Source organism: Tamandua tetradactyla, chromosome 18 (assembly GCF_023851605.1).
Source record: "Tamandua tetradactyla isolate mTamTet1 chromosome 18, mTamTet1.pri, whole genome shotgun sequence".
NCBI lineage: Eukaryota > Metazoa > Chordata > Mammalia > Pilosa > Myrmecophagidae > Tamandua > Tamandua tetradactyla.
Genome location: NC_135344.1, coordinates 38,547,618 through 38,572,581, shown reverse-complemented (window position 1 = coordinate 38,572,581; position 24,964 = coordinate 38,547,618). Strand labels below are relative to the sequence as shown.

At 41.7% G+C, this 24,964-nt stretch overlaps 1 protein-coding gene and 1 long non-coding RNA gene across 4 annotated transcripts in view; one reads left to right on the top strand and one right to left on the bottom strand.

Annotated features, from left to right (window-relative positions):
• The window catches only part of SETBP1 (SET binding protein 1), a 365,292-nt gene that overhangs the window by 84,556 nt on the left and 255,772 nt on the right, over positions 1-24,964 (top strand). The window lies entirely within an intron of this gene.
• Positions 3,025-7,945, bottom strand: LOC143662129 (uncharacterized). The gene is made up of 3 exons (XR_013165156.1): positions 7,731-7,945; positions 7,019-7,120; positions 3,025-3,254 (listed from the first exon to the last, which is right to left on the bottom strand). It is a non-coding gene; the product is annotated as an uncharacterized LOC143662129 (long non-coding RNA).

Sequence of the window (24,964 nt, the reverse complement as noted above, 5' to 3'; positions counted from 1 at the left end):
GCCACATGAAAGTTCATGGAGTGCCAGGTGGCAGCCTTGGAACCACAGGGCAGCCTTTCTATGATCTTGAAATGGAAAAGACTGAAGAATGACATATAGAGGCAACTGTGGTGAGGATCCTGTTTCAGCATTGGGACCTGACACTTCCTATGTGGCCGTATGCTACTAGGTTTTATCAGCAAAGGCAACGAGACATTTAGTTGCAGAAATTCCAGAATCCCCACTCCCAAATCTACCATCCAAAGAAAGCCCCAGACTTTCTCTAACTGCTAGTAGGATCCTGACATGCTTTCAGAAGGAAATGGAAAATGCTCTCCAACATTCTCTCCTTTCCTGGACTTGTGGAGAAATAAAACTCCAAAATGCACATTTTATGGGATAGATACCATTGATATGTATTCAAACTGGGTTATCAATGACTGATAACTGATGTGTCCATGGTAAGAGCTTCTGTAAAATTAGACAAGAAGAGGGAATAAGGACTTGGCGCCCAGTATGTTCAGATTGAACCAGAAGTGAAAGTTGGTGCGAGAAACTGAGAGTATGAAAACACAGAGCCTCCTCGATTTGCCCTTGGCTGGCCCTGAGCTGGTAAGTTCATGCCCTCACCTCCCCTGGGCTGTTGATCAGTTAAACATCAAGAGTGCCTGAGTATACTGTCTATTAGGTGTTTTTTTTTGTTTGTTTGTTTTTTTTCATTTACTTATCTTCTGCTTTTTTTTCACCTGCAAGTTGCCCTTTTATTCTAGGATTTTGGTGTATTTGCGATGTCCTAGTGATTTCCAGATGGATTTATCTTTTTATCTTCTGCACTTGTATGATACATGAGAAGAACCTAATGCTGTTGTTTTTGTTTTTAGCATTTGCTAGAGGAAAATGTTCCCCAGCTTCATTTGTTTAGGAACAGACCATAAAAGATTTGAGACATTCCTTCAAAAGTCATCAATAATAGATGATAACTCTGCAGCTGTCAGGAAGGTAAACCAAATCCCATTAAAAAGTAAGAGAGCCACCATAGGATGTGGGCAATCACATATTTATAATAGTAGGGTGGTGACAGGAAAAGGGGTTCTGGTACTTGGGGAAGGTCTGAAGAGAGACGTGTGCATGTAGTAGAGAGAACTCCATGGTACTTTGACTCAGGGATGAGTCACTTGTGGCTCACAGTAACTCTCATGGTGGCCTGATCCAATCTGGGCCGCCTTTGTACAAGGAGGCCATAGCATGATCTCTAATTTCCTGCAACACCCATTTTCAGACTGCTGTTGCAATTCTTTTCTGCAAAATAGTTATCTTGGAGCTTTTTGAAAATACAGATTCTCAGGACCTACTCAAGACCAACTGAAAAAAAACTTCTGAGCCTGAGGCTAGAGAATACACAGAAACAAGCGCACACCTATGCATAAGAAAGTGTATGTATGAGTACATGTATATATGTGTGTGCATATCTATATCTATATACACACATGTACCTGTATATGTAAAGATACAAGTATTGTTTATTTAATTTTAAGTGCTCAGATGGTGCTGGTGAGCAGTGAATGTGGGAAGTATAGCAGAAGAATTTATCCAAGAGACTTTCATGGGGTAAGACCAGCCTAGCCCTCCCTTGGGTTCTCCTTAACTGCCTTGAGTTCTTCAAAGGAGCATTTTTCCATGAGGAATCCCCAGACAGGGCAGGATCCCCACAGAAGTGTGCATGGGGATGGCGAATCCCACAGTGAGAAGGATGCAAAGGAGCCTATTCATCTCAAGTCTCACTTGGGTTCAGAGGGACTAAGTCAAGCCTGGAAAAGAGTCAGCCGAAGGCAGTGGTAGGGTTGTGCCCTCTATTTTCATCAGCATGTGATCTGCTCCACTCTTATAAAAATCTGCGTGGGTATTTCCTGCTGACAGGCCCCTGGAGGTATGGTAAGAACAGAGGCTGGCTGGGAGGGGAATGGAAGAGAAGCTCTGTATTGTGGGTTCAATATCAGCTCTGTGATTTTACCCCCCGAGGGATAAATATTGTGCTTTGCAGCTTATACACTGGGACAGACTTCCTATGTTTACGATTCCAGGAAGAAAGTTAATAAAACCTCTTGATGCCTTGCCTCCCTGGCAGCATTTATTTGTCTAGCAGTGAGGCTGTATGCTGTTCATACAGTGCTGGTGTTAGGTTGACATTTGTTTTGACCTTTAAACTTTATGCTTCCTCCTTCCCTGTCCTCTCTCCCGCCCGGCCTCCCCACCTTCTGTTGTTCCTCAGTGTGAGAGTTTGATCTTCTGCGACCTGGGCTTTTCCAAAGGTTGACTCTCCTGGGTTTGGATTGGGTGGGGTACAGGTTTTTCCTCTTTTCTTTGCTCAAGGGTCATTGCGTGACTCTAAAATTATTATCTGGCGGCAGTGCTAGCTGCATTTCACATGTGGGGAGGGTGGAGAGTTTTGTTTTTTCTTTAAATAAGAAAAGGAAAAGAAAACACCTCCAGGACCTACATCTGCCTGGAGAGTGTCGAGCTGGGCCTCCAGCATTGGGCGGGAGACCAAGCCTCCTCCTTTGGGGTCCTGCCCTGGGCCAGCAGGGATGGGGAACCACATCCCTGGGAATGCTGGTGCTTGTCAGAGAAAGGAACATTCTTGGCTTCGAATCTTTTTCAGGTTCTGGGGGTATTTTCATAAGGGTGTGACCCCAGGGCTAAAGGAAAATTCCACCCTTGGGCAGTGTGACATTTCTGTTCTCAGTAGGGCTGCTGTGCGTTGTACTTAAGTTTAACTATCAGATGTGGACTGACTGCCTGGGTTTGTGTCCAGTTCCGCTAAATACTTCTGGATAACCTTAGATAGGTGACTTAATGTTTCTTCACCTCCATTTTCTAATCTGTTTAATGTGACTAATGGGGCATTTTGAGAATTAAATACTATGATACACGTAAAAATGCGTGGAATAGTAACAGGCATAGAGTAGGCCCTCAAAATGTGCTAGACCTTAATCTTAAGATTCCTTCTTAGATATCTCCTATCTAAGAGAACCTTTGCTTTTACTGGTGTTTTTCAGAACATAGTTGGACTTTTGAGAACATGAACTGTGTCCTTTTACATAGAAATATCTAAAAGAGTTTAATTTGTCCTTCAAGGTCATTTTACTTTGTCGATATCTACTGAAGACCAGAGGCACTTTCTTCATGCAGATTCACAAAATGGATTGTTGTTCTTCCTCATCTTCTTCCTCCACCTAATCCTCTTAAATAAGGGTTCTTAATTATCCGTCTGTGACCTAGAATGATTAAAACATTTTTGAATGTAGTCTGTAGAGGAAGTATGCGCAGAAATTGTACCCCTAGACCTCCTCATTGACTGCAGAATGGCCTTACACATACAGCTTTTCTCTCCTAGTGATGATTGTGTTGTGAGTGACATTCCTTCGCCACTAAGTTTTAGACAGTGGACTTCATAGGATGTGAACCCTGCAAATCTGATACTAACCTGTGAGTCTTAGTTACAGCAATATCCCCAGAAGCCTTGTGGTAAGAGTCTGGGAAGACTCTGGGGGTCTACCAGTTGCCTACCTACTCCTCATTCAGCCTGCTGAGGTTTGGTTTTAATACATCTTCTATTCATCAATAGGAGTTAGTATTCTCCTTGTTCTGAGATGTAGAGATGTGGTAGTTGGGATGTTTGGCATCTCACTCTTTAAATGCTTTTTCCCAACTAATGGAAACTAAAACCAAAACAAGCAAACAAAAATGCACCCCAACCACATTGGTCCTGTAGAAAATCTCAAACTTGCTAAAGTGAATGTGGCCTTAAGCTTGGCTCATAATTTGAGTTCCAAGTATATATTACTCTGTCACTCTTTTTCTTCTCTCACTACCTCTCTGAGCCTGTGTGGGTATTCATTTCTTTCTTGGAATGGCTTGGCGAGGTGAAAGGCAGAGCTCCTGCGTTGCATGTTAACATACGTCTATTTTCCTGCCACAGCCACTTGTAGACGCCTTGGGACAACAAGAACATGGGATCACATTGAAAACAAAAGTTTGAGCCAGTGGATGGTCATTATTGTTGACCATCATAATTATATTAGTAATAAAATTCTTATAATTGATGTGAGAAGGAAGAAGGAAGACCAAGATTTATATGTAATTCCTGCTAGAAATATACTTGAGTTTGCTATTGACTGTGGCTGAGAGTTTGTAGATTTTGTTCTTAAAATGATGATTGTCTTTACCTCCCTTTTTGATATAGGCATAAGCATGGAGTGTTTCAGTCACAGTGAGGGGTGAGAGCATGGAAAAACGGTCTATATGAGGAACTCTATGGAAACATGCACAAATGCCCCTTTCCTTGAAAGTACTCTCAAGACATGTGTGTGTGTGTGTTTGTAGGGGATCTGGTATGTTATCTTGTAAATAATCTCGTGAAAATTCTGATGACCTGTCTCTGATGACCTCTCTCTGACCTGAGCATTAGAGAGCCACTGATGTGGATTGTGGCTAAGACAACAATTGTTGAGATTAAGCTGGCAGTAGATGCCTCCTGGACAGGGTTGGTGCACTTAGGATTGTGAGAACTTGGAGTTGGAGGCCACACAAAGTTAATTTAATCTAACCTTTCTATAGACTCTCTGGAAGATATTCTTCAGCCTTAACCTGGCTGTAGTTGTGCTAGTTTGAAGATGTTATATACCCCAGAAAAGCCATGTTGTTTTTCCTAATCCAGTCTTGTAAGGGCAGACTTATTGTTTAGCATGGAAATATTGATTGATTGTTTTCGTGAAGATGTGACTTACTTAGTTGTGGGTTGGACCTTTTGATTAGCTAGAGATGTTACTCAGCCCATTCAAGGTGAATCATAATTTACTAGAATCTTAAGAGAGGGAGCTCATGGAGAGGAAAATAGCTTAGAGCTGACACAGGCACAGACATTTGGAGATGCTTGGAGTGCTGACAGAGACATTTGCAAATAGAGACAGAAATAGCCTAGGTGCTAAGAAAGGACACACAGAAGTAGCTAGAACCTGAAGAAAAGAAATATCTGGCCCTGGGAAATGCTAAGAGATGAAACCCAGAGTTTTGCCCTGGACCCTCAGATGTTTAGAGAGGAAGCTACTGGAATCAGAAGTTGGAAGCAGTGGAACTAGGAACAAGAATGAGCAGATGTCAGTCATGTGCCTTCCCATGTGACAGACATCAGTCTTTCTTTAGAATCGAAGTATCTTTCTCTGGATGCCTTAGTTTGGACATTTTTAAGGCCTTAGAAGCTGCAAACTTGTAACTTAATAAATCCCCTTTATAAGAGCCATTCCATTTATGGTATATTGCATTCTAGCAGCATTAGCAAACTAAAACAGTGGTCATAAAATTTGGAAGGGGCCAAGCTAGGATTTGAACCTCGGCCACCTGATTCCAGGGCTCAGAGTACTGATACTTAGGCATCTAGAAAAATGACTGAGCTTGCAGTTTTGTCCCTGATCTCTCAATATGAGTGAATTGCATGTTTCTAGATACTTATCACCAGACTCATGAGATTCAGCATTTTTGCTTGGGTTTTATACTGAGTCAAATCATTTCAAAGTTGGTATCATGCTTTGCAGAAAAGATAATACAAGGTCCCTGAAGGTAAATTTAGAGCTTTTTCTTTTGATTTTCCTGAAAATGACAATGAAAACTCTGAGAGAGCTGACACTTTCAGATGAGTGTACCTTGCTCTGCCTTTAGCCATGGCTTGGATCTTTATTTCTTTTAATGATTATTGGTGAATAGTTTCAATGCTCATTCATTCAAAATGTTTTTGACCAATTACTTTACATAGGTTCTGCACATAGTCCTACATATATAAAATTAAATAAGATGTGCTCTCTGCCCTCAAAGAGTTCACCATCCTCTGGGAGAGACAGTCAGTGAAATCAACATAAATATTTCTCTGTAACAACTACAGTAAACTGTATGCAGAAGGCAGTGTGGAACATAGCTTGGTAGATCAGTGCTTGGCAAGGTGAAAGGCAGAGCTCCTGCGTTGCATGTTAACATACGTCTGTTTTCCTGCCACAGCCACTTGTAGATGCCTCGGGACAACAAAACCATAGAATCACATTGAAAATGTGGTCATAAAATTTGGAAGATCAGTGGAAGTAACATAGGTTATGACATCTGCAGTCCTCTCTTTATCATTGGGGACCTGTGAGAATTCAGTACTTGAATTTCATTTACTGTTTTCACCCCTGTTATGTCTTCCATAGTCTTGTTTCCAATGAAAAATCAATATAATTTTTGTCCATCTTATGTACTGGTCTCTTTTTTTTTCATGCAGTATTTGTATTTTACTTCTTATTCCTTTATTCAGTACAAAGTAATTAAGATAGAGCATACTTTTTAAACTTAGGTCAGTTTAGAAATTTCCCAACATTAGAAAACATCACTTTTGATTGTTTATTTTATTGGCTTAGACTGAAAAATAATGTGCCATAGGAATGGGACTTAGAAGGATGCAATTAAAGTCTCCCAAACCTAGAAGGGACATAAAAGGCCAATTCACTGATTCCTTGCATTTTGTAAATGATGGACCTATATAGCTCAGATAGGCCGAATGTTCTGTGTCAGTCACCAGCTGGTTAAACTTGGATAGAGACCTGACTGGGTCACCTGTTTTGTACTTTGCTGTCTACATAAGTTGTTCAAATTGTGGTCACCTCTTCTTTCCAGAAAGACCCTATCCTGCTACAGTGGCTTAATTGCCTTCCAACTTTCAATGAAGAAGGTTATTTTAACTTAATTGCTGCTTGTCTCTCTCTTATCTCTTAGGAAGTTTTGAGGTGTGATCGTCTCTATGTAGCTGACCTGGTGGGTAAGGGGGCAAACTAGAACTAGGAACAACTCCCATAGCACAATGAGACAAGCAGCCAAGACCTGGGATGTAAAGTCAAGAAACACTTCCCTTCCAGATGCTTCCACCCCTGACATCGTCTTCCCTCCCTCTACCTCCCTGACTCAATTGGACACCCGGCCCCTAGGACTCATGTTTAACTGCCCCTGATTGACTGGCCTGATTGACATTGGGGCTCAAAAGCCCTCATCCTGCGCTCCAAAGCACAGTCCAAGTTTTCCATACGAATGGTCATTCAGACCCAGCATGGATTGATTTTTCCTAAAAGGCCAAAGAAAATATGATTAAAAACCCAGACAGAATCTACTCTTGTTTTATTTAGTGACACTGTTAAGTGGAACCATCCGACCCTATCTAGCAAGCTAGAAACAACCCAAGGCCAGAGGGACAGGGAATTTCATGGTAAATATTTAAGCTCCTGGGCTACAGAGCAATTGGAAAGTGTGTTTTAAGAAGCTTTCCTCTTCTTCTCTAATTCCCCATATTTGTCACTTGAGCTGTGCCATTTGGGCTTATCCTTTGTATGTCTAAAGAAATGCTGCCTTTTAATCCTTTGGCAAGGAAAAAAAAGGTAAAGAAATATAAAATACCTTAAATAATGCCCAGGGAGATAATAACTTGGGGAATAACTCAGGTGAACCCAGCCAGGGTCATGTGTTTACAGGATGCCCACATGTGATCTCTGGGCATTCTGCTTATACTTTGTTCTGGGACAAGTTGTCTTATCTGTTCACGCCTCTGTTTCCCTATTGGTAATATAAGAAGAGTTTTTCCTCAAGTTGCCTCCCAGAAGGCCAGGAGAATAAAATAAGGCAAGAGAGGTAGAAATACCTTCAAGGTTAAAAAGTGAGCAATAAAAGTAAGAAAAAACCTGCGATCCTCAGTCTCTGCATCATTCTGATGTGCAACTCGGTGATTTCTTGACATTTTCATGGTATTCCTCCGAAATATGGAAGGAAAAAACAAGGATCAAAATGTTAAATAACATGCTCAATATCCCACTGTTTGGATGTGGCAGAGCTGGGCTGCAAACACAGCTCAGGCTCTCTCTGAAACTCAGACTCATGCCTGGCACTCTTGGTAACCCTTGCATCAGCAGTAGCTCTTATGTGGTTGCTGTTAAATTGTTGTATCACAGCTGTGCTGCTTTTCTGTGTGGGTCTGACTCTGCTTTCTGGCCGGGCTCAGGCAGCATGTATCTTTGGGCTGGAGGAGAGAGTTGTCCTGGATACTCTGTTACTTAACTGCTCTACATCCCCTCTGTGTAGGCCCTGTACCCTCTACCAGGCTTCTGTAAGGCAAACTGAGGACACAGGAGGCCCCTGGAGTGCAAGATTCAGCTGCATATCAGTTTGTATTTGGCACAGTTTCAGTAGTCTGGTGAAACAGACCCAAAAAGGAAATCTAAATTCAAAATCTGACTTTCATACAGTTTGTGGCAAACTTAATAGGCCCATTTTGGGGCCAGTGATTAAAAAGTCTGATTTCTTAAGCATTTTGGGTATTGGATCAGAATGATACTAGTTAGTACTTCCTGTAGAAAAACAGAGGCTGAGGAGTAGCCTAATCCTTTCTGAATTTAGCTGTTAGATTTACAATCTCTAAACAAATTTCTGGAATTTCACTGACAAGTTCCCCGGGACATGTAAAGAGTTCCTTGTGTGTGTGGATGGGCTGAGGGACGAGCTGGCTGCTCTGTAAAGCCACCTTCATCTGTCGGGCCCTCTCCCTCCCTTTTCTCTGACAGAGGCAGGGCCATAACTTGAGTTCATTTAGGTTGGCTCGAGTTTGGGGGCGTTGATACTGGGCTGGCCTTGCATGTACCCCACGTGCTGACTCTATTCTTTAGAAGATAGAACATGTAAAGCCTGTGGAGAAGGGAGAGCCAGCCATGCCTTCTTCCCATACCTGTCCCATCCTCAACCCAGGAGAGTCTGAATGTCAAAGAGCAGATATCTGCTCGGGCTACTGTTGGTTTTAACAACTGCTATCAGACACCTAATCCTTGACCTTTTCCCACTGAGTTTTATCCTGGGCATTTTGTAAGCTTGGACTTGATGTTGGGAAATTCATCAGAAACTCACTGGTGAGAATTCATTGTCATTTGTTGGCTATAGCTATACAAATTCTCAGCTGCTGAATTTGTGTTATTCTTTATTTTTGTCATTTGATTTTCCTTATCTCACCTCTTGATTTTTACTCAGAATACAATCAAATAAGCAGAAATCTCTAATTTATCTAATGCGGGGTTAAAAAGTAATTTTCTTAAGTTGGCAAATTCAGTGTTGATATTCTATACTTTTCTATTTCAGTGACTCCTTTTCTTTTACCCTTTTACTCTCACAATTTGGCCCTTTCGTTTTGACCCTGCCGTCTTCTCTTTCAGGCTAAGCAGGAAGCAGTAAAGGAGGGCTGAAGGGCCTGTGAGGGAGGGCGTAACTATGGGATTTGCAGTTACCCTGTGGGCAGTGCCTGCTGGGGCTGTGTGCTCAGCCTAAGAGCATTTTATCCTTTCCTCTGTGAATGATGCCACCAGGGCAGGACCTCGGAGCTGGGCAGCTGAGGGACAGGGGACGAATGGCTTGTTGAGGCTGGCGGGGTTGGGTGGCCACCGAGAGGGGCCAGGAGCAGCCTCCCAGCTGCAGCCGCATGTGTGTTGATTCTGTACTGAGATCATTACCTTTTCTGGGTTGTGAAATGCAGTTTCATCTTCCTTAAGACAGGGCTGGACAATGTTGCTTTTGTGACTTCAGAGAATCACTAGACAGGTTGAAAGAGGCTGGGTTTCCGGAATTCCACCAGGAAAAAAATCACAGCCCTGTCGGAGAGGCTGGGGATGTGTAATGTTTCTGTTCTCTTGGAATATGCACCACGTCATCAGGTTCTGCACTTGGTGGGGACCTCAGGATGCCATGGGACTGGTTTTGAGTCCCCACAAAGTGCTCAGGGCAGAAGAATACTCACCTCTGAGAGCACAGCACATTTCCTCAAAGCCAGAAGTGTAGGTTCCAGAAGTGCAAGAAACACGCCCCACAGACTGCAGATGTCAAAACAAATAAACTGCCTCAGCACATATTAGCTTCCTTTTGCAACGAGAGCGAGTAATAAATTTCTTTTTCTCTTACCGTAATTGCTTGTTAGTGGTTGCTTTGGGGGTGAACATTTGGCAGCAGAGAACAAGGAAGAGAGAAAGGGAGGAGAGAGGGAGGGAGAGAGAAGTGAGTGAATGAAAGATAGAGGGGGAGAGAGAGATTCTTTATCCAAGGGATACACTACTACCTGTGGGCAGTCTTCCTGAAAAGGTGGGCATGAAAGCTCAAAAGACAGACTTGGAGTCTGAATGTAATTAGTATCCCACCTTCCATAAGGGCAGCCACCTTAACTGCTTTCCTTTAATAATTCTTACCTCTCTGTTGCCCTGAGTCAAACCCAAAGGTTACTAAATTTCTCACCTACTGTCCTTTATTTTTCTCTGTGTTTCTGTTTTCTTCTTTTACCTTGTTTCAATAGTGCAATTGAGTAAAGTTTGAATTACAGATCCCCCGCCATCACTCTGCACTGTGTACACACACACACACACACACACATGCACAAACACACACACACACAAACACACACACACAAACATACACATACACTTTCCTACTAAAACTTTGGGAGCACAGAATAGCACTCCCTTGTCATTCGCTTGGGAATGGGGAAGGCACAGCTTGTCTGCTCCCAGCATGGCCTGTGCCCAGCAGTGCAGCATCTCTTTATTCAGAAACAAGAAATGCTTAGGCAAGCCCTGCCCATTCCTCTCAGGGAGGAATACCTTGGAGGAGACCCAGTTGTGCTCCATGACAATAATCCTCAAAAGGCTCCAGAAATAGGCATCCATTCCCCTGGTGTTCCTCAGTTGCCTCCCTAACATTTTACAGATGCAGAGACAGAAAGCTGGGTAGTGAGAGTCCCAGGACCCAGGCTCCTTCCTCTTCAGGGTTTGTCCCACTGAATTGTGCCCCTCTCCTTTGGAACTGTCATTTTTGCATGCCTTTCATCCTTTGGTTATCTGAGATTTTAATTTGCCCTACCACTTTTAGGGCAATCCATTTTGAATGTTTGTTTTTCTCAGAGGTCAATTTTTCCATACTTTAAGACATGCTCACTTGTTCTTGAGTTCCAAAGTTGACTAACCACGTCCACCCTTCAAGTGTTCATCCCTATAATGGATTTGTGGTATTGTTCATTTGAAATGTCCATATACACACCTTCATATATATATTCCATATACATATGGAATGTATGTGTTCATTCATTCATGCATCCAGCCAGTCAACAAGTATTTATGGAAAACTGGCTATGTGTCAAGCACAGCACTAGATCTTGGCCTCAGAGTGAACAAGACAAACACAACACTTGCCCTCTTGGGGGTTTTGGTCAACTGGGAAAGAGATATGTTAACAAAGAAACACAATAAAGCTGTTGATTGTAAACAGAGTAAGTAAAGTGCTTTGGGAGCATATAACGGGCTCTCATCTGGTATTGGGAGTCAAGAAAGTCTCTCTAAAGAAGCAATACCCAAGCTGAGAGCTGAAGAATGGGATCAGCCAGATGGTAAGAAATCTGGCTGGGTTAGGGGAAAGAGTTTGAATGTCCTGAAGGTAGGAGTGAATTCTAGAGTCTTGGGGGACCACATAGGAGTCCAGTAAGCAAGGGGAGAGCGTAGTCTGTGCGCTGGCCAGGCCAGAGGTGGAGGCCAAGGAGTGTGGATTGTGGTAGGGTCCTTCTCATGAGGGATTCTGGACTATATCCATGAGCAGTGGAAGTTCTTCGAAGAATATAAGGAGGGGAGTGGCATGACTTTAGTTGTTTTTAAAAATGTTTGTTCTGGCTCCTGTGTGAACAATGGACTGCAGGGAAATTAAGGTGGATTTGCCAAGATGTCTTCTAAAATTCTTAAAGACAGGAAAAGAAGGCCCACCATGCTCTGATTGGCGCTCCTGCCACTGTGATATGCTGTAACTCACCCTCTCTTTATCACTAGGACAACAGGGTTCAACTGTGTCTCTTCAGATGCACACTGAAGGATGGGTCCACATCATTTTCATTTATGGATCTCCCTTGCCAAGCATAGTTCTTGGCATAAAAGGTGTCCAATTAATGTTTGTGAAATTAACGAGTGAATGGAGAAGTACAAAATCCCTCAATAGGCTCCCTATTTGAAAATAAATTCTCCCCTGTTAAGTTTTCCCTCGATGTCCAGGTGGTGTTGAGAGGGAAGGCATCCTAATATAGAGAACCAAACCAGACTTCTGGGTTCTCATTCCACCTCTGCCTGGAGAAGCTGAGCCAACATAGCCAAGCTGCAGCTTCTTGATACCCTGTCTTGTCAAGTGGAAAATGAAGCAGTGGGGGCTGGAGAAAGCCTATTAATCATTCAGTTGTTGTTATTCTATGACTTAAGGCATTGTAATACTGTTTGCATCAAACACAACCCTTACTGTTGGCAACACTTGACGTTTTGAGTTTGTCGTAAAATGTCCTTTGCTAGAGGGATGCCAAAAAACTGGGACTGTGTTATCATGGGGTATTGCATGATTCCCTTCTGGTCTGGGGGATTAGGGAAAATGAAGTAGCTGTTAGGAATGCTGAGTAACCCCAAGCAGAACCCCAGCAGCCACTTAAAGGCAGGCTGCTTCCAGCAGAGCAGGAGCAAAAAGAAGGATTCCATTGTGAAGGGAGAGATTTGTTTTCTTCTTTCTCTCCCTTAAAGCGAAAGGGGATAAAAGAAAAACAAGACCTGAACTTTCACATCCTGATAAGAATTTCCTGGTATTTACAACATGTAAAATAAACTTCTTTAAAAAAAAGAAATGCATGTTTTGTTACTAGGCCAAAATGACTGCTTTTGGGGTGAAAAAGTCCTTTGGTTCTAGTATGTAGATTAGACAGAACAAAAGAACCCAAAACTTTCTTTCTTTTTAAAATATTTACTTACCTCTTAGGGGAAGGAAAGAAAAGTCAGGAGGACTCAGAAGGAAGCCGTGTCAAAGGTGCTAAATCAAATCAAGTTTCATACATGGAAATTGCCTGGGTTCTGTGTATTTTTCTTTTTTTTCTCCTTGCTAGGATGCCAGAGTGGAGCACGTTTCTTAAATGATCTGGATGGTTCTGATGCAGAGAACTAGATAATCTTTCAGGCTAACCTCAGACAGTCAGTCAATCCAGACAGTCAGTCAATCCACAGGGATTGATTGAGGCGTACTCTTGTTCTTTTCCAGGTGCCCTGGGAGGGGGCGTGGACAAAAATGTCCAGAACCAGGGCTTACCTCCCACCAGTTTATGCTCTAGAGGGACAGGCCCCACTAACTGGTCAGGAAGTGAGGACAACCAAACTAAGGTGGCATGTAAAGACAACCTTGTTGCTAAGCTCATTATAGCTTACATCTGGGAAGCTCTAACAGTTTTCATATCTGTTACTCCATTTAATCCTCACCAGATCCTTACCTGGAAGAGGCTCAGTAAACTTCAAAGACTCTGGACTGAGAGTTAGAATACCCAGACTTTGGGGATTTTGGACAAACCACAAAACTGTAAAAAACCTCTGTTATCTCCTCCATAAAATTGTCCTCCTTATTCTGTTCTCACTCTCACCCATGGTTGTTAAAAGAATCAGATGAAATAATGGATTTGGGATTGATTGATCAACTCTGGGAAACCAGACAACTATGAGATCTCTTGCATGTTGTGGGGAAGGCGATAGTATGTGTTCTGCACATTTGGGGAATGAAAACACACTATGGAAGCCAAAAGTTTACACACTTGCTCAAAGGTCCATGGCTGGTCTTTAGTAGAAAGTTTCTCCCGGGTCTACTGCCAGGATGAGGTCTTTCCAGCATACCCTGTGGTTGCTTCTCCCAGGGGGGTAATTCAGAAGAAAGGAAATATCTGAGAATTATATTTATGAGACAGATCATATAAATTATCATGTCAAGAAGTTCCTCAGATGGACTTTCTTTAACCCGTGAAATAAAAAGATGCCCTACCTTCTACCTAAGCTAATGGGAACAGTGAGCTTGAGGGAGCATTGGCAGTAGTTCATGGTCTATGGCTTAAAGGGTTGCTATGTGCAAAAAAAAAAAAATGATAAGGATAATAATATTTGTATTGTGTATATAGTTTCCACAGATTTTCATGTATATCATAATATAGGGAAGAAAGGCATTTTTATTTTCCTCCAATTTTGAAAGAAGAACCTGATCCTGGATATTGTAAATGACTTGTTCAAGGTCACGAAACCTGAGGTCGTAAGTTTGGGTCAAGTTTGAGTGTTGAGACTTTCAATTCATATCTCTAGGGTGTGATGCTAATACCACCAATTGTTTATTTAAGTTTTGGGCAAATGGCTTGTTTCACCCCTATTACAAATCTCTTGTACGTGAAAAGAGTCATCCTCAGAAAAAGTAGTGGGAAGTCTTATTTCTAAGCAGACTGATTTAGGGGGAGCCCACCCTGGCCTGGGAAGCTGGGCCCTGGAACCCCACAGATGGATGTGCTCTGGGATAAGTGAGCACCTCTGTAAATGAAGCTCAGAGATAGAGTTGGACTAACTTTCCTAGCTGTAAAAATTATGTTTCAAGATGTAAGGATGAATAATGGTGAACTTTCTTAAGATGGAAAGTGGAGGACAGGATTTTTTTTTTTTTATTCACAGTATGCTTGATCTAATAGTCCATCTTACTTTGTAGAGTGTTTTAAGCTTTTTCAAAGACTTGCCCATCTTTCCTCTTTTATCCTTAGCAGATTCTTTAGAGAGATTGGCCAACCTCTGGCCATTCTTGCTTTCCTACCTAGCCTGATTCCTTCTCAGGGGCTCTACAGGTGCTGTTTCCTCTGTTTGGAGCACAGTTCCCTTCCTTCAGATGACCTTCTTGACTCCCTGGCTAAGGTCCCTGTGGCCCAGTCATTCTCTGTGGCACTGACCTGTTATATTTTCTCTGTGGTATGTGTTGCCATCTGAATTGTGCATGTTACCTGTTTACATTATCATTGTCTCCACAAACTGTAATTTCAGCCTTACTAATGCTGTTTTTCTTGCTCTGCATTAAATTTCCAGCACTGAGAACAATGCTGTGCCTATAGCAGGGACAAACTTAAAATTTGTTGGCTGAACTAAACATCTTATAAGTAATTTGGTGACTTGCTCAAGATTATATATTCAGTGAGTGACTGATTTAGGGCCTGAATTCAGTCTCTTTACTGCTAGTTTATTGTTCTTTCCACTTGATAATACATGGCCAAAATTTATACATATTTATACCTGGTACTTCCAGATGACTACTGGTAAAATTTGGAATGATCATGAGGCATTTCTGTGCAATGGAATGCATTTCTTAAGGGAAATGCGGAAATCCCTGAGGCTTACACTGTTCAGCTTATGATAACAAGACTTTATAATCTGCGTACTTTGTATATTCAACATCAATCATCCCAAATTTGTTTAACTCATTTTTAAAGGAAGCTTATTTTAGGAGCACTTTCAATATTTTTTATTGATGACGTTTGGATGTTACCATATAAACATACTATCATGTGCACACACTCACCAGAGAACATAAACAGTGGCATATGGGTTAGATTCCTGGTCAAGCTGCTCTAGGATTTTCTCTCCTAAAGAAGCTCAAAGAATTTTATGTGTGAGGCTATTAAGCGTAAGAAGTCACCAGATGACATGGCTGCTTCCTCTAACATCAGCCTCAGAGGTTAGATTACAGATATTTCCTGCACAGCTTAGTATCCCTTAACTACCCGTTATGAATTTGTCAGTTGATTGAAACTTTTGGGGGAAATCTGGCAGAGGTGGTTGTCATGTTGATTACCTATTTATTATACAGTTTTTTGATTGCTGTGGGAGCCAATTGCCTTTCATTTAACCCATGTTTCCTGCTTTGAACATCAAAGAAATTCATTTTGGATCAAAATTCGAATGTTGGTGAACAAGGCTATGTTTATTGACTCCCAGGCTTTGGATTTTCTTATATCTTTGTACAGGTTTGATCTTCTCATTAGAGACCTAATGTTAGTAATCTATCACTTTAAGACTATTGTGCCGTCTAGTTGCTGCTTCTAGTTGTGGCTCCTCCCCTTCTATTATCTCTTTGTTGAGCTCTAATATCCCCAACAATACATGTCATTTCAGGTAAGGGGCTACACATGATTTCATAAAAGCACACAGGTCAGCAATGACTTTTTCTTTAAGTCTTTAATGATATGGCAGAATTTTGTTGCTTTGAATTTTGCCAGTGTGATCTGCTCATCAGTAAAAGATGGCACCATTGTATTTGTAAGTAGAGTCTGATATCCCTCCACCCTAAATTAAAATATTACCTAGGTTTGTGCAAACTAAACACGTTTTTGGCTCATTCTACTTCCTTACCCAGCCTTCCAGGAGTTCCTCACTATTTCCCCTGCTTTATATATAGATGCCTTCTTTCGCTGTGTTTCATGGGGTCCCTCTTCCTCTAAATCAGTTATATCTGCCCGATCACAGATCTTTCAGCAATTTCATTGATGAGACTTGTAGAGGTATGCCCCACCCATTATTTCTGGTCTTTAAACCAACTTACTGACTATGACAAAGTTTTTCCTGAATTGTTTGCAAATACAATATTTCATTAACTTTTAGCTAATATCTTTTCAAAATCTTTTGAGACAGAAAGAGTTGACATTCTGGATTTTCCCTGTGTACGGGCTTATTCACTCAAATAAAAAAAATGCATGCTTGAGAACCCAGACTTTTTGAGCTAATATTGAGATCAGCTCAGACTTATATTTAAGCTACAACATACAGGGAAATGCACACACACTTGATTTTAGGGTTTTTTATTTGTTTTTGTTTTTTTTCTAAAATTCTGCCTTTTCCCAAGCTACCTTTCTTAGCATCATTGTGTACTGTTATACAGTTAAAAGCTGCTGGCCAAGACAAAGGAGCACAATAGCCATGTGAAAGTTGGAAATCTTACTTTAGGCAATTAGCCCTTTAGGGTACAGACCATGGAAACAGATAAGGCAAAGGCTCCAGGTAGGACCTATGGGGATGAGAGAATGTGTTTCAATCTCTCTCTCTCACATCAGTTCTATTTGACCAAGAGCCCCTGGGTGGAAAGAAAACTTTTTTTTTGGTTTCAGTCAAACATTCCCCAAAGATTTGGGACCTGCTTTTTTCCCTCCTCCACCAATAACAAGTGCAGTGGCCCAGGGTTGGAGAACCACTTTGTACCTGAGGAGGGAGGGGTTGTGTTTTGATTTTCACTTGATTTTTTCAAGCAGTTGAGTTTGTCAGAAGGAAATGAGATCATCTCCATCAGCTGTCATGCTGAGGTACTCCTGTCCCGCTGTCAATAGCTTTCAGTTTCTGATCCTTCTTGTAAATTCGCTGATACGAGGGGAACAAATGTAAGGTGCTAAGGGTACCAAAAAGGGAAGGCATTTGGAGCTGTTAACTGGGAATTGGTTTACAGACTTTGAAGCCCTGTGAATTTAATCCTGATTGTATGTAGTAATATACAAGGGACAGTACTGCTTTTGAAGATAATTTGGATTTCTGTCTTTAGGAATGACTTTATTTATGAGGAGATGAGCGTGGATAGCGCCAGTGCAAGAAAGGGTGCCACTAAAGTACAGGCAGGCTTGCTTCCTTAGTTATGGTGATATAGCTTAATTCAATAGAGTACAGTAGTGGTAATTGAAAGGATATTTCATGTATATAGCACCTGTCAGCTTGAAGTACTTTCAGAGTCTCCACAAACAGGCACTACTTTGCCTCTCAGAAAAATCATCAAAGATGGAGTAGAGATAAACCTCTGCTAAATACTTAACTGAGTTGATTTTTGCGGTGGAAAAACTGGGGACAGGCACCCCTTACTTTAAGAGACAGGTGAGTTACTGAAAAAAAATATATATATAATCTAAGCTCTTTTGGAAGTCAATTTTCTTTCTTTTTTGTTTTTTTTACACATATCAGTACTTTAGGAATTAACCATTTAAAGAAAGTATGGGAAGATACCTTCTAAGAAGAGAAAAGGAAAGAAAAAGAGAAAAAGAAACAAAAGACTTCTTGTAATGTGAATAAAGACATTCTGATGTGTCTGTTTTACTCATTTTGACATTTTTTTTAAAGACAGGAAAAGAGCTATGCTTTAGAGATCAAAGATAAAATGAGCCACCAGGGGTAATTTCCCAGATGATAGTGAATAGATAAAACCTTCAAGCTGTTAAAAGAAGTTCATCCTCAGCAGTGTAGAATTTTAGTGGACAGAAATGGTGTCCACTTCTTGTGAGTGGACATGAGGAATTGCTGTCCTCTTCCAGTACCTCTACTCCCCGCAGCAGGAGGTAGGGTGGAGGGAAAAGGCATGTCTTTGAAAAGTTGTCCAGTGACTTCAGGGGACCACGTAAAATGTTGGATACATTTGCCAGTTATTCTTGTAGCAGCAGAGATGGCCTGTTTACTGTTGAACTTGGGTATATGCAAAGCTCACCAGGCTGCGCCTCTGTGTTTTCTCTTGATGGCTTTTCTTAGTTTTCCCTTGAAATGACTGAACTGTTTGCAGAGTGGGGGGGCATATGCCTGGAAGCCTGCCTTTGCTCATAGAATATTCTGTGGAGCCTCAAGACCTTATCTTTGCAACTCCCTTATGTTATTTCTGCTAGAAACACTTGTAAGAGAGTAGGGTTGTTTATGGAGAAGGCAAGCAATCAGCACTAAATTAGCAAAATTATTGGTCATAAAAAAGATGGTTTGAACATCTGAAAGAATCCCCACACAAGGAAACTTTCTTCCTCCATATTTTAAAATAAATTGCTGAATAAGAAGGTCTTATTTCTTTTGGATCCAATGTAATCAGTGGTAAATTTTGTTTAGTCACAGTGGATAAGAGGAGAAAAAGGGTTATGGAGAAAGAAACATGAAGTTTGACCTGCTTTACCAAAAATAGTTTTATGACCTCAGGTAGACCATATAACTGCTCCATGCCTCAGTTTTGCTCTCTGTAAAATGAAGGACAAATAGTTGTTGACATGATTTCCAGCTCAGTGTTGCTCAGATTCAAACTTAAAAGCTGCATATAATCAACTCATCTAAATAATACTATATTTCACTTTTGTTTCAGCAAGGATAGGTGTGCTTTCTTGCATCTGATTCCATTCACTTTATTGGAGAATACATGGAAAATAGGACAGGAACTAATTGATTGTCTAGACAATTTGGAGGTCCATTATGGCAAGGTTTATTTTCAGGTCCCATGTCCATTTCACTTTAATACCGTCGACATTTATGTTCTTTGTCGGGAGTCAGTGTCACCTCCCTGCTCTCCTGCTCCTGCCTTACTCTGCTTGTTGTCCTAAAAGAACAAACAAAATATATTATTTTCTGACGATCTTCTGCCCTGGCAATTAACAGAGAAGAAAGAATGGAAGTGGACACTGTGCTTTTAGCAGACTAAGTCTGTCCAGACCTGTATGCATAGTAAACTCCTCCCACATTCCTGAAATTTAGCAAAAGCAACTATGACACGCCTGGTTTATGTCCGTTTTATTTCAGAGAGTACTTTTGCACACTGATTCCTCCTGATAAGGCCTGCCCAGGACCGCTTTGCCAGCCCCTGGGAACTTCAGAAGCCATTGTGCGACAAGCTGTGTGATCCAATTCACTGGACAAACCCAGGAATGATGTAATTTACCCAGATCTATTCTTTAAACCAAATCCCCACCCATTATGAGATTTTTCTCACTTCTCCTTTGAATCCTGGTAGCTGCTGCCCAGATTACAGTTCTGTGATCTCTGCAGGAAGGAAAGGCTGCGTTTTATGTGGAAGAAACACCCGCATGCCCCACTATCAGTTTTTCTCGTGACCACTTTTGCTCCAGAAGGGAGACTTTAGTTCCTTTTGGCTCAGCTTAAAACCACCACCACCACAACAAGATCTTCACTCGAATCCCTCTATTAATCAACGAGTGTTTTTGAATTCTTTCTCTTTCCTGGGCACTTTGAAATATAAAAGGCATGTCTTAGGGCGTCCAACTTGTTAGTCCCATGTGGACTCATGTTTACAAAGATTTTGCTTCCTGAATAGAAGGTGTTTATTAGAAAATCATTAATCAATTTTCTTGCTTTCATGAGTCAAAGCCAGCCAGGGCTTCTGATTTCATCATTGTCAGGGTGTTCACTCTAAGATGCTGTAAACCCATAGCAAAAGCTGAGAACCTTGCTGTTTTAGCTCACCTGCAGAGCCTCAGTCTAGGTAAATGTCAGGTCCCATCATGTTTTTTGAAGGAGATTCTCATGATTCATTTCATTCATAGACCTGTAGGGCTCTGGGCTCGCAGCATTGGCTATATATCTGAAGTGCCTGGGGAGCTTTTAAAAAATATGGTTCTTGGATCCTTCTTCTAGAGATGCTGAACTTGGTTGGACTGGAGGTGCTGTCTGGGCATTGGGAGTTTTAAGAGGTGTGCAGCCTGCATTGAGATCTGCCGTCCTTGGATCTTTGGAATCACTTAGCCAGATTTCTGGACTCAGAGAAGCTTATAGTTTGCTTGGTCGATATGAGTCCATTCCTTAAAAGAGACACTCTAAAGAGATGTATAAACTTGATAAACTGTATGAACATTTGTTTGTTCAAAAATATGTATTTGTCAAATTTATTTATTCAGATGTATTTATTGAACACCTACTATGTATCCAGCACTGTTCGAGGGCATGGGGACACCAAGGGAGCAGAGGTAGTGAAGAATCTACCTCCAAGGTCTTATAGAAGGTCAAAGACAGCTGAATTCCCTGTGGTCTGGGGAGAGTTGGGGAATAGGTGACACTGGAAGGAAGGACTGGCAGATTTGGCAGAAAGAAATGTAGCAGAGAGGGGAGCTTTCTGGGGACTAGAAGACTCAGTCAAATGGACATCAGCTCACTGGAGGACTTTTGATAACCCTGAGGTACCTAGTGTACAACCTTGTTCCTCTCCAAGAGGAGCTCAGATGTATGCCTTTGACGGAATGTTTTCCTATTAATGAATGTGTGGTAGTGGAGTAAGACACTGTAGATCTGGGGTTCTCAGTGGACATAATCTGTCTCTCTAGGGGATAGTTAGCAATGTCTGGAGACATTTTTGGTTGTCAACAACTGGGCTGCCAGAGGTCCTGCTGGCATCTAGTGGATAGAGCCGGGATGCTGAGAGACATCCTCCATTTCACATGACAGTCCCCTGCCACCAAGAATTAACTGGTCCTAAATGTCAATAGCAGCATAGTTGAGAAACCCTGTTCTGAAGATAGAAAGCAATTTAAAGTGAAGGTTCCCATGGGATATCCCTCTTACTGGAATGCCCTCTGCCTTGACACAAAATACACACACACAACCACACAACCACGGGCATGCCTGCAGATAAAACACAAAAATCAGTGCTTTGCTTTGCAGTTATCCCACCAGCCCCAGGGGACATCTTCAGAGTCTCCAGACCTTCCTCAAACCATGCTCTTTCCCTGAGTTTTCAGCACGTGGGAGAAATTCCCACAGAGAAGAACAATTGGTCGTAGGTTCTCCATACAATTTCGATTTCCTTCTCTATTTTAAAAGCAGCTAGGCTTCTCCCCATCTAAGGTTGAAACCAAGAGACCATTCCTTCCCTGGGGCCAAAAGAGAGCTACAAAACTTCTCTCTGGACTTTTAGAACTTCTAAATAAACTTCTAGTGCAAGTCTTGAAAACCACAGCTTGAGGGGCTGGCAACTACCTTAACACTGGGTATAAGTGAGTTGGGAAGCCATTCACCACTACTGCCTCCTCCTCCCATTTGTCCATGGGAAAGGCATCAATCTGGAGCCAGAAACCAGATTTGACTCCTAGTTTCTAGCTCTGACACTCTTAGCTGTGCATTTCTGGGCAAGTTATTTAATTTGCTCCATCTTCTGTCATCTGGACATGTTATGGCTTGTTTGGGGGTTTGGGAAATAATTAGATTTAATTTATATATAAAGTGCCTGACACACAGGAGGTGCCTAATAAAAAGTAGATTTTAAAAGTTCTCTGTAAAAGGAGTGAATGGGACTAGGCAATCCCCAAGGACCCTTCTGACTCTAACACACAAATTTAAAGTCATGCTGGAAAAAAGCAGAGGCTGGGCACACACTAAAGCGAAGAGGAAGAGTGTTTGTATGAGAGAGAATATAAGCAATGTCTGTATACATTCTGACAATTTTTAAGTCACCTCAGATTCTCCCTTACTGGAAGGAAACACATGGGCCAGAGGGCAAGGTAACTGTGTCTCCGGCTGAGAAATGCAATCAGATCCGGCTGAGAAATGAAATCAGAGCTGCCGCTGAGCCCACCTCCCAGGAAGCAAGCTACGCACCCGGACTCGGGCTCCAGGTCTTTACTGGTAGAGGCAGTGCAGAGGCAGCCGCCAGCGCCTTCTGGAACATGTGATTTCCACGCTGTCCACGACCTTCTAGAGCACCTGGACCTATCGTCCATGTGCCTTCCCCTGCCAATCTGGTGCCAGGACATGTTCATTGTCTTTTGCCTAAAAGCATCTCTTTCTGGCATGGCCTGACCTCCACACTCACCTCCATACCAAACGTCCTTTTTGATGTTGGCTGGCATTAGAAGTTGGCCTCCTGCCTGTTCCTTTTCCTTCCAAAAAGACTGTGAATACCACACACAGTGGTATCTAGTTCTGACTCTGAAGAGGAATTTTTCCCCTTAGGGTCCTATTCATGGAGTAGGAGGGGAAAAAAAAAGTTTGTTCCAGGGAAGCCAAATCAGCCAAGAATTATTCTCGGTGTCTAACTGCCGGTTATATTTAGAAACTACACTGAGGAGAGCTTTAAGAATGCTTTAAGAACTTTCCGACGAGTGGCCCTGTTTGGTTATTAAGAAAGTTACCCTCAGCTTTGCTATAATCTTCCTATTATTGCTATTTGGGAGTGATGGGAATAACATAAAGGAGAAAGCAGCTATAGAATATTATGTCCACAGAGTGAAAGTCTGGAGTGTCGAGATTATTTAGTGTCTAAACCTTCCCCTCTTTCAAATGAATATGTTGAACGAGACATCACTCGATCCTCCGAGTCTCAGTGTTTCTATATAAAATGAGGTTACTAGGCTTGATCAGTGGTCTCAATCTTAGCTGCACATTGGATCACCTGGGAAGTTCATTAAAAGCGTAAATGCTGAGGTCCCACGATCAGAGATTCTGATTGAAAAGGTTTTGAGCATAGTGGCCACTGGCTGTTTTTTTCTATGCTTTTGCCTGGGTGAATCTAATTTCCAGCAATGGTTTGCAAGCAATAGATCAACTCAGGGCTCCTCAAAGTGTGGTCCCTGGACCAGCAGCCACTTACTAGAAACACATCTTCTCTGACTCCACCCCAGACATACTGATTTAGAGATTCTGGAAGTAGAGGGCCCAGCCATGTGTTCTATCAAGTTCTCCAGGTGGTTCTTATGCATGACACATTTTGGAAAACAAGCAAACAAACAAAAACAACAGTAGACTAGGTGACTTCTTAAAGGCTTTTCATCAGTTTCAGAGTCTATAATCCTATAAACAGCCTAGAGAGGGTCCACTAGTAAGTCAAGACCACACACAAGGCTAAATAGGCTGTGGAGCCCTTACCAGAATCCAGGCCTTTTGAACTGCAGTCCAGAGCTCCCTGATTACCTAATTAGGAAGATAGTTAGGATTCATAGCATGCCCCTCTTCTCTCTTTTCTTCACTCCTCTTCCCCCCACTTTTTCTTTCTGTCTCCCTTTCTATCTTTCTCTTCAATGGATTTAACTTCTTGTGGACCACCAGGTTGTGGAGAAACTTTTTTTTTTTTTTTTTTAGCTCAGTGTACCTGCAGGGCAGAGTATGTTAATTGTCAAGATAAATTATTATTTAATTCTCAGGCATGTAGCAAGAGGTGAGTTGGAGCTGTTCTGTAGATTGTTGGCCACTTTTACTATGCTGAGTAGAGTTTTTATTGAAAGTTGTTTAGCAAGTAAATACCAAGACCAACAACACAGGTTGCTGAGTGTGAACAGGGAAATGATAAATAAAGAGTGGGGAGTGGGGAAGGGACACCACTTTTCTCTTAGGTCACAGTGATAATTCTTTTAGCTTTTCTTCAGATGTATCTAGGACTCCAGTCTTTGTACTGCATTTTGTAAATATCACTGTCTCTTGTAGACTACAGCAGTTTTAAAAAGATGTTTTTAAACAAAAGCTGGAGTGTTTTATAGGACTGAATTTTGGATATATTCAAAAATAATTATATATAATTGTCCTAGTGATTAAAGAAGGACTTGCCATATTCAACAATCAAGAGGCAGTACTGGGACTAGAAGTTTGGCCTCTCAACACCCAGACCAATGGCTGTGGAGTTAGAAAGAGCAGAGTTCATTTCGAAGAATGATTGGAACCAGCACACATTGGAGAGGTTACTGAAGGCAGCAAGCATATAAACCATTCAATGAAGCTAATGAAAGGAGCTTCAGAGATTCTCCAGTGTGCTGGATTTATAGAAGGGAATATTGATGTTCAAATGGGGAAAGGAAACTGTGGAAGGTCAAGAGGTGTTGAACTTGAACCTAGTTCATTGATGACATTTGTATTCTGCGATCTCTCTGTGTAGCACACCATGTCACTTCCTAAAGTCACCACAATAAGTAACTGGATGATTTGCTGGTCCTCCTACCTCCAGACTCTACTTTGGATACTGTTCTTAAATAATGGTCCTAAGGAGAGGTGCAACTTATAGTCTGGAGTCAGTTTTAAAGGGATGCATCACTGGAGACAGAATATTTCTTAGGAGCTGAGATTTGCATGTCTCAATTCTTCCTTAGGGTTATAAGACAAAGAAACATTTGTGGGCACAAGTTCTTCTAACCAATATCACAAGTGAGACATAGACCTAATGGAGGATCATGGTTTTCTCAGCTTTTGCAGAGGCCCTACCCTCTGGTTTCCAGAAAAATGTGATTCCTTTGCTATAGCAAATCAAGTCAGTGCTGTGGTTACTAAGGTGCAATAGATTTTGAGTACAAAATAGTGGCATCTTATCAGGGAACATTATTGTGAGTAAG